The sequence below is a fragment of the Leptopilina boulardi genome, unplaced genomic scaffold, assembly GCF_019393585.1.
Source record: "Leptopilina boulardi isolate dan_hultmark-lab unplaced genomic scaffold, ZJU_Lbou_2.1 LbouV2_392, whole genome shotgun sequence".
NCBI classification, from domain to species: domain Eukaryota; kingdom Metazoa; phylum Arthropoda; class Insecta; order Hymenoptera; family Figitidae; genus Leptopilina; species Leptopilina boulardi.
In genome coordinates, this window is record NW_026137965.1 from 4,273,941 (window position 1) to 4,286,885 (window position 12,945).

The window sequence follows — 12,945 nt, forward strand, 5'->3', positions numbered from 1 at the left end:
ATGTAATGATTTTTTAAATCAAATATTCTTTTATTAAAAAAATCATTTCTTTGGGTAAATTTTTAAAAACAATTTTTAAAAAATTAAATAGTTAGTTTTAATTAAAAATTTAAATTCAAATTTGTATGAATTTATTAATTAATTAATTTTAATTAAAAATTAAAATGCGTATGAATTAATTAATAATTAAATATTTCATTGAAATGAACGAAATAATTAAAAAAAAAAATTTTTTACGTGAATGTAAAATATATAGTCCAATAATTTTCTAATTGTAAATAATTTTAATTTAAATAAAAATCAAAAACAATTAGTGTCTATTGAAAATTACGGTTTAGTGAAGTCTTTTTTTTAAAATCGTTACATATATGTTTCAAAGGCAAAATAAGATTTTGTTTCACAATCGTTAATAATAGGAAATGTTCATACATGAACTCAACGAACCGCATGTACTTTCAATAACCGTATAGTAGATATAAACTAAACATTGCATTAAAATTAAATGTTCAAAATCGTTACAAATTGAAGTAACGGATATTCAATCACAATAATTTGTCTTCCGATTTCTCTTCTCTTCAATTTTTTTTTCCGGTTCCGAGTCGCTCTGCGAGAAAGTTCCAATTTTAGAAAAAAAAAAGACAAAAGAAAAGATTTTTTTGTAATAGGAAAAAAATATTTTTTTTTTTTAAAGAATTTATTTAAAAATAAATTAAAGTTTAAATTTAGTTAAATAAATTAATTTTTTGTTATTTACTTACTTAAATAAATTAATTTAATATTATTTATTTATTTACATCTTTCCTGGTGTAATAAATTAAATTTAAATAAATAAATTTAAGGAATTTCATAAATTTATTTAAATTAATATTACACTGAAAAAAAAATTTATTTGATTCAAATACCGGTGTATTTGGTTATTATCAAATAAATATTTACTTGAATCAAATATTTCTTATTTGAATCAAATATATAGTATTTGAATCAAATATTTCAGTATTTGAAGCAAATACCATTTATTTGATTCAAATAAGAAATATTTGATTCAAGTAAATATTTATTTGATAATAACCAAATACACCGGTATTTGAATCAAATAAATTTTTTTTTCAGTGTAAATTTAAATAAATCCTTTCGGTTAATAAATTATCTTAATATGACAAATGAGAAAAATAGATTTTTTTAAATTAAAAAATTTTTTATTCATCAAAATTTATATTTTTGTCCAATAATAATTTTATTTATTTATTTATTTATTTTTGTTTTTTCGAGAATTTTTTTTTCGTTTTGATAAATGATTCCACGTGGTTTTAGCACGAGGTTTCGTCGAGCGAAACGACCTCTGTTACGGGTATTTCGCTTCCTTGACGACATCATCGACACATACACACATACACAATAAAAAAAAAATTTTTTTTTTTTTTTTTTCCTTTCGTGTAGATGCGTGTGAATGATTTTCTAAGTAGGCATTTATCTTAAATTACTAGATATCATATTGAGACGTAGATTTAAATGGAAGGATATTTATAACTGTAAATCGACTTTCGTGTCATTTAAGTATGTTCGAAATCATTATGACAGTTTGGCAAAAATGTCAGGAAAAAAATCTTGCAATTTGTCTTTTAATTCTCATTATCTTCATATCAACAATGATCGTTAACTTTGTGTATTTTTTTTTTAAAGAAGGAAAAAGTACACAAACTTTCTCTAATGTTTTTAGATTGTGATTACATTAATTTTACCGCGTGGGGTTTTTTTTTTCACTTTCCTTTTTTTTATTTACATATTATTTTTTTTTTCATATACTTTTTGAATTGATGATAAATTTTATGTTTGTCTAAAATTTATTTAATGATTTATAAGTCCAATTATTTATATTTATTTATAAATACTTTAATTTATTTATATTTATTTATAAATAAATACTTTTATTTATTTATATTTATTTATAATTAAATAATTTTCTACATTAACTCTAAAGAAACAAATTAACATTCGAATCGATTTGAACCCATCGGGGATCGAACCCCTAACGCACTACTTTATCTAAGACCTAACCTAATCTTCTAAGAGTACTTTAACGACCACGGCTATTGAACCTACTTTATTTATTAATTTACATTAAATTATGGATAATGATAATAATATAGAAAATCATAATAATAAGAAAAATAATATAATAATAATAATAATAATAATAATAATAATAATTGTCCAATATAGAATATTAAAAAATATTTCATAGAATTTATGCTTAAATTAATAAAGCCTGAAAATGAGAAAATTTCTAGTAATTAGTAATTTTATATTTTTTAAAATCATTTGGTGATTAAAAAATTTTTTTTTTCTTAGATGTGAAATAATTTCTTTGATTTACGACATCTGAAATGGGGAATTAGGTTGTGACAAATGAAATTTACGCGGGTATCGGAGAAAGGTATATCAGCATTATAGAGGATTCCGTAATAACCAACATTATAATAATTGCACACAAACACATACATGTAAACAAAATCTATAATGGTAAAGTGTGTTTATTAGATACTAAATATTTTTCCAGTTCAATACGTATTTTTAATGTATATATATAAACAAACAAACCATATAACTGTATTTTTACACGCTAGTTTTCCGCATCTTTATATTGAATAATTTCACTCAAGTTTTTATTATTTTTCACATCGTTTTTTTTTTAATTATTTTTAATGCATTTTTTTTTATTGTTTGACATTTCTATTAATTTATTATTTATTTATTAATTTTTTTTTCTCGCTATTTACAATGAAAATAGTAAAAAATTTAATTAAATTGAATTAGTGATTATTAATTAGAAAAAATTAACTAGTAGTAAAAAAGGAATTTATTATAAGGTATTTTTTTTTATTCGTGGCGTTTAAAAATTATTATATATAGAAGTTCATTAACCTGCAGGATTAGTAAATTATTAAAATCGTCTATTGCAAATTAGTATTCTAAAAAAAAAATCATTTGGTTGTATGAACTTTATCCTTTTTTTGATATAGATAAATCCTTGATGATTTATACGCTCAACTATATATATATATGTAAATTTTTTTTGCATTTTATTTGTCTGGCATTGCGCGTTGAATAATTATTAAAATTCGTCTTCATAATCAAATTTTTTTATAAATCAAAATATGACTGATAATATTAATTATTATGAAATAAAAGAAACATTAGCTGCATACTAATTTCGCTTATATTATTAAAATATTCTAAACTTTAAGAATTTGTTTCAAATACCATATATATTTAGTTTAAAGTATTTATTTTATTTAAAAAATAATCATTTGATTTAAAAATTATTTTGCTAAAAAAAATATTTCTTTTCAAAAATTATTTTATTAAAAAAAAATATTTCTTTTGAAACATTGTTGTTTAAAAAAAATATTTCTTTTGTAAAATTATTTTATTAAAAAAAAATATTTCTTTTGGAAAATTATTTTATTAAAAAAACATTTTTTTTAAAAAAAACATTTTATTTCAATAAGGCAGTGTTTTAATCATTTTTTCTTTTTTTACATATTTTATAATAATCTAATTTTTTGCATAGTGTTGATTTTATGTTCGTGTAAATATAAAAGTTTAAACACTTTTGTAATTGAAAGTTTATAACATATTTCACTGAAGTTCAGTTCAATTTAATTTTTTAATTAAGATGATCATAAACTTGATCGTATATATATAAATATACATGTATTACAGTCATCATTTTGTACTTTCATAATCAATGATGAAAGCATGTAAAGAACTCTGTCGTTTTATATTTAAGTTATGATGTTGATTTGTTTTTTTTTTTTCTTATAATATATAAATTATTAACTAATCAGCAAATTATTTACTGATCATAATGCGTTCACATATGTAATTCAACGGCACACTGAATTAAATTATTAAAAATTAACAACTTTAAGATATTAAAATTTTTCTATTTATTGGAAATTAGAAAGAAAATTAAAATTGGAAAATAAATTTCAAAATTATTTAAATAAATTATCATATAAAAATTGCTATAAAATTATTAAAATTTAATATAGTTGAAAATTTCTTTGTTCTTTAAAAAATTAATAAAAAGAGTTAATATTAATTAAATTAATACTAATAACAAAATTATTATTATTATTATTATTATTATTATTATTATTATTATTATTATTATTATTATTATTATTATTATTATTATTATTATTATTATTATTATTATTATTATTATTATTATTATTATTATTATTATTATTATTATTATTATTATTATTATTATTATTATTATTATTGAATTATTAAATAATTATTAAAAAGCTTTTACTTTCGATAAATAAAAATTAGAATTACATTTCATGGTTTATTAATTATTAAAAATGAAAAATGTGAATATTGTGTTTGCCCTTGACATTTATCTGTTCAAGAACACTTAGTTACGATTAAAATCGACCTTAACGCTATCATCTCAACAAGACTGAACGGAAATGAATAAATTGTATACATACATATATATACATATAGGCATTATTGTTAGATTTTCGAGTTGATTGTTTATATAAATATAATGATTTGATGAGTTCAATTAACACTCTATTTCTGTTTCTACATTTAACTTCTAATTACCTACTCTTATTTTCTCATTACTTGATTATATCACTTTTTTTGCGCGAGCATTATTTATTTAAATATTCTATAATAATATTTTATAATATTGATTATAGTTAATAATTTTCATTTTAAAAGGAAAATTACTTTTTATTATTATTTTATTTTTATTATTATTATTATTATTATTATTATTATTATTATTATTTTTATTACATTACTATTATTATTCTTAGTTTTATTATAAAATATTTTTTTTTATTTCTTCTTTAATTACCGAAACTTTTTTTTAAATTATAATTTAAAGATGAGAAGTCATATTGTATGTTCTTTCTCATTTAATTTATATAATTAAAAACAAATAATAATTATAGACTTTTAAAAAGTTTTTGCTTAGTTTATTCAATTAATATATATTTACAGCTTTAACTTTAAGAAAAAAAAAAAAAACTATTAAATTTGTAATAGTATATAAGTTTGTGATTCACACTGCAAAAACAGTGACGTTGCATCTCATTTTAATAATTAAGAGCAAATTCTTTTCAATATTGTTTTTTTCCAAGATAGATGCTATTAATTTCAATAAGATTCTTGAATAAAATTAAAAATTCTAATATTTTATGTTTATTCAGATTAATAATTAAAAATTATAATTAATTAATTAATAATAATATTATTTAATTATATTGGAAATTTAGATTATAATTTACATAAAACAATTATTTAAATTAAAAAGAGAAAGGATTAAAGAAAAATTTCTTTAAATTAATTAAATTTTTTTTTTCTTCTGTACCATATACATTTTATAAATAGATAATCGTCTAGTGGGAGAGTAAAATTAAACACAAACTATTACACATAATATATGCGAGAGAGAAATATAATTATAAAATGTCTTATTTCGGAGAAGGTTTTCTTGATAATTTTCGATTATTGCATATATACATATATATGTGTGTACACTTGGTATAAACCTGTTCTAAAGTACTTTTAAGAATGTGCTGAAGTTATTATTCGGTTAGTCATTTCTCCCTCCGCAACGCACTTGTCCCTTCTCTTCTAAAGTTAGTTCACCTCTCACATGTTCCAATGTATCTTTTTTTTCATCTCCCAAAGAATAATTTGCAATTTTAAAATACTTTTCGTACATATATATATATTTTCTCTTTAAATTTTTTCTAAAATTTAAACCCTCCACTTTTTCTATTATAAGAAAATTTCATTTAATATTGATTTTTATTTCTATTGCCTTTATGAAAATTTTTACTGAACACTGAAAAAAATTTATTTGATTCAAATAACCAACTACTTCATTATTAAATAAATATTTCCTTAAACCAACTAATTTTTATCTGAGTTAATTAAATTTTCTTTGTTACATATTCATTATTTGTTTTGTTTACAGAAATTAGTGGTTTAAATACACTTTTAATCGAATACAGTTTTTTTAATTCAAATATATATAAAATTATTTGATACAAATAAATATTTATTTATTAATTTTTATTTGAGTTATTTAAATTTTATTTGTTACATAAATTATTTGTTTCATACACAGAAAATTTTTTTTTTTTTTTGAACAGCTATATTTTTCTCTAGAATAGCGAAAACTTTTGCTGTTTTAATAAAATATATCGCTGTTCTAGTAAACCTTATCATTGTTCCAGGTGAAGATTTTTTTTCATGTAGAAATTACTGGTTTAAATACAGTTTATTTAATTCGAATACAGTTTTATTTAATTCAAATAAAAATTATCCGATAGAAATCAATATATTTATTTGTCAATAGTCAAGTGATTATTTGAATCAAGTAAATTTGTTTCAATTAATACAGTTAATCAATATTTGGATAAATCAAAGTTGATTCTATTAAAAAAAATTTGGTTCATTTTTTTATTAATTAAAAATTTAAATTTAAATTAAAAATTTTTCCAGTACAGTATATATTTCTATAAATTTTCATCTAAACCTGTTTTTCGTGTATAGGAGAAAAAAAGGGGGTAAAAAATATAAAGCAACTGTACATATACTCTCTTTACCTAGAAATCTTCTCGGACTCTCTGATGAGTTTCCTCTCTAGTTAGAAATCTAGATTTCACATCATCAGAAAAGAAAATCGTAATCTCGAGGTAAAAATATCTAGGGCATTTGTTTTTCAATGTGCGTCCCTGAATATAAGAGCGATTAATGTGGAATTACAGGGCAGGTTTTCGTTCGAGTGAGGTGACCATATATATATATTGCAATTCTTTTGCGATACCAAAGTTTATAATAAGTTTACTCCTGTGGAGACTCTCAAATATAAATTTTATTATATACACCATATAGAATATTCTACTATACTGTATTGGTATACGTTGGATATAACAAATATGTGCGTGTATAAAGTTTTATGTGACCTGCTGGTTACATATATATATATACTGTAAGAACAGGCTAAGCGATTGCTGCATTCCTTCTTCCTCTCTAACCCAGTCACACTTAAAGTGAGACTCTTTACTTATAGTTGTGATGTAAAGAAACTATCTTCAATTAAACGTGTACGCCTTTAAGTCATTCAAATGGAAAGATTATTCACGCAAAACAGGTGCAAAGTCCTCTCTTTCTTTCTCTCTCACAAGTGGCACGTAATATTGCCTTAATATTACTGTAATATTACATGTATTCGTAATATTCTATTATATGGATTCGAAATTTTATAGTGTAACATTACAGCAATATTATAGGATATTACAGTAATATTACAGGATATTACAGTAATATTACAGTAATATTACAGTAATATTACAGTAATATTACAGTAATATTACAAATTCTGCGTGAAGGTAATATTACTTGTAATATTACACGGTAATGTGTAATATTACACGTAATATTGAGATATTATTACACGTAATATTTGTGTAATATTACAATAAAATACTATGAGATTTTTTGTTTCGAGAAAAAATCTCGCTGGTAGGAATCGAACTCTGAACCTTTCGCACACGAGTCGGAGATGTTAGCCAACGAACCAACCTGACTTGTTGAAAATTTTAATTAAATTCATCAGAAAATGAATAAGAAATTTTTATTCTTTAACATTTTATTCTGATTAGAAAAACGAGAATTTTTTTTTTGAGTAATAACAATAAAAATAATACAATAATTATAATAGTAATAATTTCAGTAATAATATAATACATTATTATTTTTATAATATTTATTTTTATTGCAGTAAAAATAGGTCCAAAGAAATAAATTCAAGTGATAACTGATTTGCATTAAAATAATGATAAAAGTATTAAATTAATAATAATAATTATTACAATTATAATTATACAATAATAATAATAATAATAAAAATAATAAATTATATCAGAAATATTTGAAAACAATTAAAATATAATAATTAAAAAAAACCTGATTTTTAACAAATAAGTATTTTATGATTACAATTAACTTTTTCTTTACGCGAATCTAATTGTAAATAATAGACTATTTTGCATGTTTTAATTTTTTGAAATTATAGATATTATTTTATTTTTTTGTTTTTTATTGAAAGAGTGACATTATTGTAAATAGTAGCACGTGCTGTAAAAGTTCACGGTTTACTGACAAAAGTCATTGACTTGACTCGAGAGAAAGAAATACATAGATAGATGTAAAAAAAAAAAAAAAGAAAGATCGAGATTCCTCAAGTCACTGATGATGGTAAATAAAAATTGATTAATTAGTAAATCATTTAATGATCGCAATTAACTATATAGAAAACTCTTTTTTATATATAAATAAAAAAATAATAATTGCTGTGTTTTTCTTTTAATTTTTTAAATTGTGTAAATATTTTTTTCATGTTTCAAAATTATAATCCAATTTCATTTTTCTTCTATATAAGAAAATTTTTAACATTTAGAACAAAATTTGAAAGTTAAAATTCATTGAAATTAAAATAAAAGAATTGAATTATTTTTATAGAGAAATTTTAAATAGAACAAAATTTAACATAAAAAAAATTAATTAAAAAAAAAATCTTAAATCTTATGCCAGATTATTATAAGTTTTATGAATATATCCAATAAAATAGTCTCACGTTTTGAAGATTAGTAGCATGTTAAGAAACTGTTTCTTTTTGAAAAAAAAAATAAAACAGATTTCTCCGTTAGAAAGAATTATTATTTAATTGTCCTGTTCAATAAGGCATGAAAAAATATTTTCATGAATTTCTTCGTTCGTGAACTTTATAACTAAAGAAATTTTAATTAAAAAAAAATTTTATTATTATTATTATTTTGATTTTTTATTCAGAAAAAGTTTTTCCTTAATTTAAACAAAAAATTTTTTATTTTTGATTTATTGTCACCATTTTGTAAATTGCAATTGGAACAAAAGTGGGAAAAAAATTAAATTTTTGGAAAATATAACAAAAAAAAGTTTTATTTTTCAAAATTTTTTTTTTTTGTTAAATTTTTAATGGAAAATTGCAGTTATTTTTATTTGTCATTTTTATTAATATTTACGTAAGGTGAAGTAAAAAAAAATATATATATATATATATATGTACAAAAGCATTTAATTAAACTGGATTTTATAAAGAGAACAATAAAATATTTTAATTGAAGTAATTTTTCAATGTTTCATTAAAAAACCAGTGTGTGTTTGCATTATAATTATTTACAAAGTGATAAAAAAAAAATTATTTTTGCAATGCAATTTGTTAGAATGAAATATACAAATGTTTTTATTTATTATATTCTCTTTGAATTTCTGCAAATTAAAATTTGATTTTACCACACACAAAATAATTCAATTTCTTTAATATTTTATGCTATACCTTACGAAAATATTTCATTGCATGGAAAAGCAAATATAGTAATATATAAGAAAGTAGATTGAAATTTAGAACAGAATTTGAAAGCAAAAATGTATTATTAAACGTTATACGTTTTGCAAGAAATGGATAATGCAACATTTTGTTGCTGAAGGAATAAAAAGTGAATTTAGGATATTTTTTTTTTTTTTTATAAATTTCATTAAAACCACTTTTGCAATAAATCTCTAAATATAATTTGCAAAAAATATAATTCAAATTAAACCTTTTTTTATTACGAAAAATTATTATTATTATTATTATTATATTTATATTTATATTTGTATATAATAAATTATTCATAATAAAAATTAAAAATATATTATTAATTATTTATAGTAAATATAAATTTATTATAAAATGAAAATTATAGTTATATAATAATAATAATAATAATAATAATAATAATAATAAAATTTTATTTTTGTGAATGAATTTTTTTTACATGAAACATGAATAATAATTTATTTTAGAATATAATAATTAAAAAAAAAAGAAAATTCTGAAGATTCTAATAGGTAAAAAATTTGAATGTAAAAAAAAAAATATTGGATAATAAATTTATGTAGGGAAAGATGTGAAATAAAGTAGCTCATTAGATATTGTCAGGTCACTTTAACAACGTGCACGCACTTTGGATTTTCCATTTGACTTTCAAGGCGATCCTATATTATTCCGCATACCACGTGCATATAGTAGTTGTTACTTGTGAGTCGTTTAAATTCTCAAAGGATAGTTTTGCTTCTCAATAAACAAAACATTTTTGGCATTTATCCATAGAAATTAAGTGCACAAAAAAAAGAAGATAAAAAAAAAATTCAAGTTCGCTAAACCGTTACGGAATTTTCCTTTATAGTTCTCCTTTTAATTTTTTAGATATAATTTTTTTTTTTTTTTTTTTTTTTGCAAAATTAATAAAATAACAAAATAAAATTAATTCCAAATTAAAAATTAAAAAATGAAAATTAATTATAGAAATTTAAGAAAATAGCAACTTGGAAAATTTCAATTTTTTTACTTCTCTTATAATGTCATTGATTTCAGTTGGAAAACAAGGCAATTAATATTTACAAATTAAATAACAAATTTTTGACAAAAAAAAAATTAATATTAAGTGTAATTTAATTTATTATGTAATGATTAGGTATTATTATCTCAGTGAAAAAAAAGAACAAAAAAAAAAAAAAAGAATTGAGTTTTACATAACTAGCACGTGTACAAATCTTGTGTTTTCATATCAAGAATTGATCTCTTCTATTACATGTTTAATATTAAAAATCTGTATCACTGAAACATTTCATAAAAAAAAAAAATTCGAAACGTTTGTTTGGATAAAAATGTTTTTTTCTATATTTATTTTTTGCTTATGGAGTTTTGAAGAAAAAAAAAAATTAATTTCTTTATTTACGAACCACTTTATAGAATGAATTTTTGTATATTTATTATGGAGTTTTAGAAAGTTCTCGCGCGCGTCAAGACTACTTTATATTTGTGCACTTATGTTGGATGAAGAGAGTTCGTAGGTCTCATGAAAGTCCATTCACATTGTCAACATTATAGTATGATAACATCGAGTTCGCGTGAGAATAGATTATTCGATTCTCGACACTTTTTGTCGGAATGGGAAGAGAGAATATTGTTTAAAAATGCAACTCTTAAGCGCGCGAAACGTAACACACGAAACAAGGGGAAATTTATCGTAATTAGATACCAAGTGGCATAATTGTTACGACTCCGGTGAATGAACCGGCAGATTTTCTCTATTTTACTTTCATATATATATTTATTTATATTTATTTATACTTTGTCTCTCCTCACGAAACTCCCCAAGTATCACGTAATATTATCCTAATATCACAATAATATTATTTTGTAATATTACTGTAATATTACATGTAATATTGATTTAATATTATACGTAATATTGGTGAAATATTACAATATTGAAAGATATTTTGTTTTTAAAGAAAAAAACCACGCCGGCGGGAATCGAACTCCGAACCTAATGCATACGAGTCGGAAGACTTAACCAACAAACCAATACGATATGTAATAGTTTCATAATTTTTGCTAAATATGAAGAAATAGGAATTATCTCATATAAAATTCATTGGTTAGAATTTTAATTTAAGGCCAGGTCCAAGTGAGGCAGCGCCATCTACATCGAAACTAAATTTTTTGAAAATTTCCAACAGCCTTTTCTTGAAAACAAGAAGATAAAATGCTTTTTCCTTTATGGATAATTGATTATTGGCAAGAAATACACCAGCTAAAACTTTTTTTGAGTTAAAATAATGAAAAAAATTTCATATCAATAAATTAAATATGAACACTTTTTTCACAAAAACTGTAACAGTACTTTCTCAGAAATTACAATCAAAAATGCAATTTCCATTTAGAAAATTAATAAACGCTAAAAAATACACCAGCTAAGATTTACCAATCACGAAAATAACAAAAAAAAAAGTTTTTTAACATAACATATTTTACTAATTATGACAGCCGTTTGGCAGGTTATATATGACGTTTCGCGATTTTGCCGAAAGGAGGATATTGGCGCTGTTGCTAACCACCTGAAATACATAATCTACCAAAGGGCTGTCACAATTAGTAAAACAGTGTCCATATGTTAAATATGTAATAAAATTTTTTGTTGCTATTTTCGTGTTTGGTGAATCTTAGCTGGTGTATTGTTTAACGTTTATTAATTTTCCAAATGGAAATTTTATTCTTGATTGTTAATTCCGAGAAAGTACTGTTACAGGTTTTATGAAAAAACTGCTCATATTTAATTTATCGACATGAAATTTTTTTCAGCATTTTAACCCAAAAAATGTTTTAGCTGGTGTATTTCTTTCTAGTAATCAATTATCCATAAAGAAAAACGCATTTTACCTTCTTGTTTTCGAGAAAAGGCTGTTGAAAATTTTCCAAAATTATAGTTTTAATGTAGATGGCGCTGCCTCACTTGGACCTGGCCTTAACAGAATTTCCCTTTAGACGAATTTTCATTTTTCGAATCAGCATTTTTGACAGAATTTCTTTTTAAGCGAATTTTCACTTAATAAAATTTTTACCAAATTTTTAATTGAAAGAATTTTTCTTTAATCAACTTTTTATTTTTAAAGAATTCTATAATTTAATTCGAATATTAAATTAGGAGAATTTACATTTTGATATTTTTTTATTCGAATTTTCTAAATGCCAATATTTTTAATTCAACGAATCTTTAATTTTTTTTGAATTTTTATTTTCAGTTATATTTGGTGAAATCCTAAAAAAACACATTGTAAATGTCCAAACAAACATAACCTACAAAAGATTTCAGCGCGAATTTTAAAATTTGTCCCTTCGACCAATTAAAATTTTTTTAATTTCTGATTGGAGGAATTTGAAATGTAACATAACCTATGAAAATTAATTTAACACGATATTTAAAATTTCTCCAATTAGAAAATATCAAAAAAAAAAAAAATTGTAATTAGTCGAAG

General features: G+C 21.2%; 1 protein-coding gene across 1 annotated transcript in view; it reads left to right on the forward strand.

The window, feature by feature from the left end:
- Window positions 1-12,945, forward strand: part of LOC127288558 (scavenger receptor class B member 1) — a 38,573-nt gene that overhangs the window by 3,180 nt on the left and 22,448 nt on the right. The gene's annotated exons all lie outside the window — the stretch shown is intronic.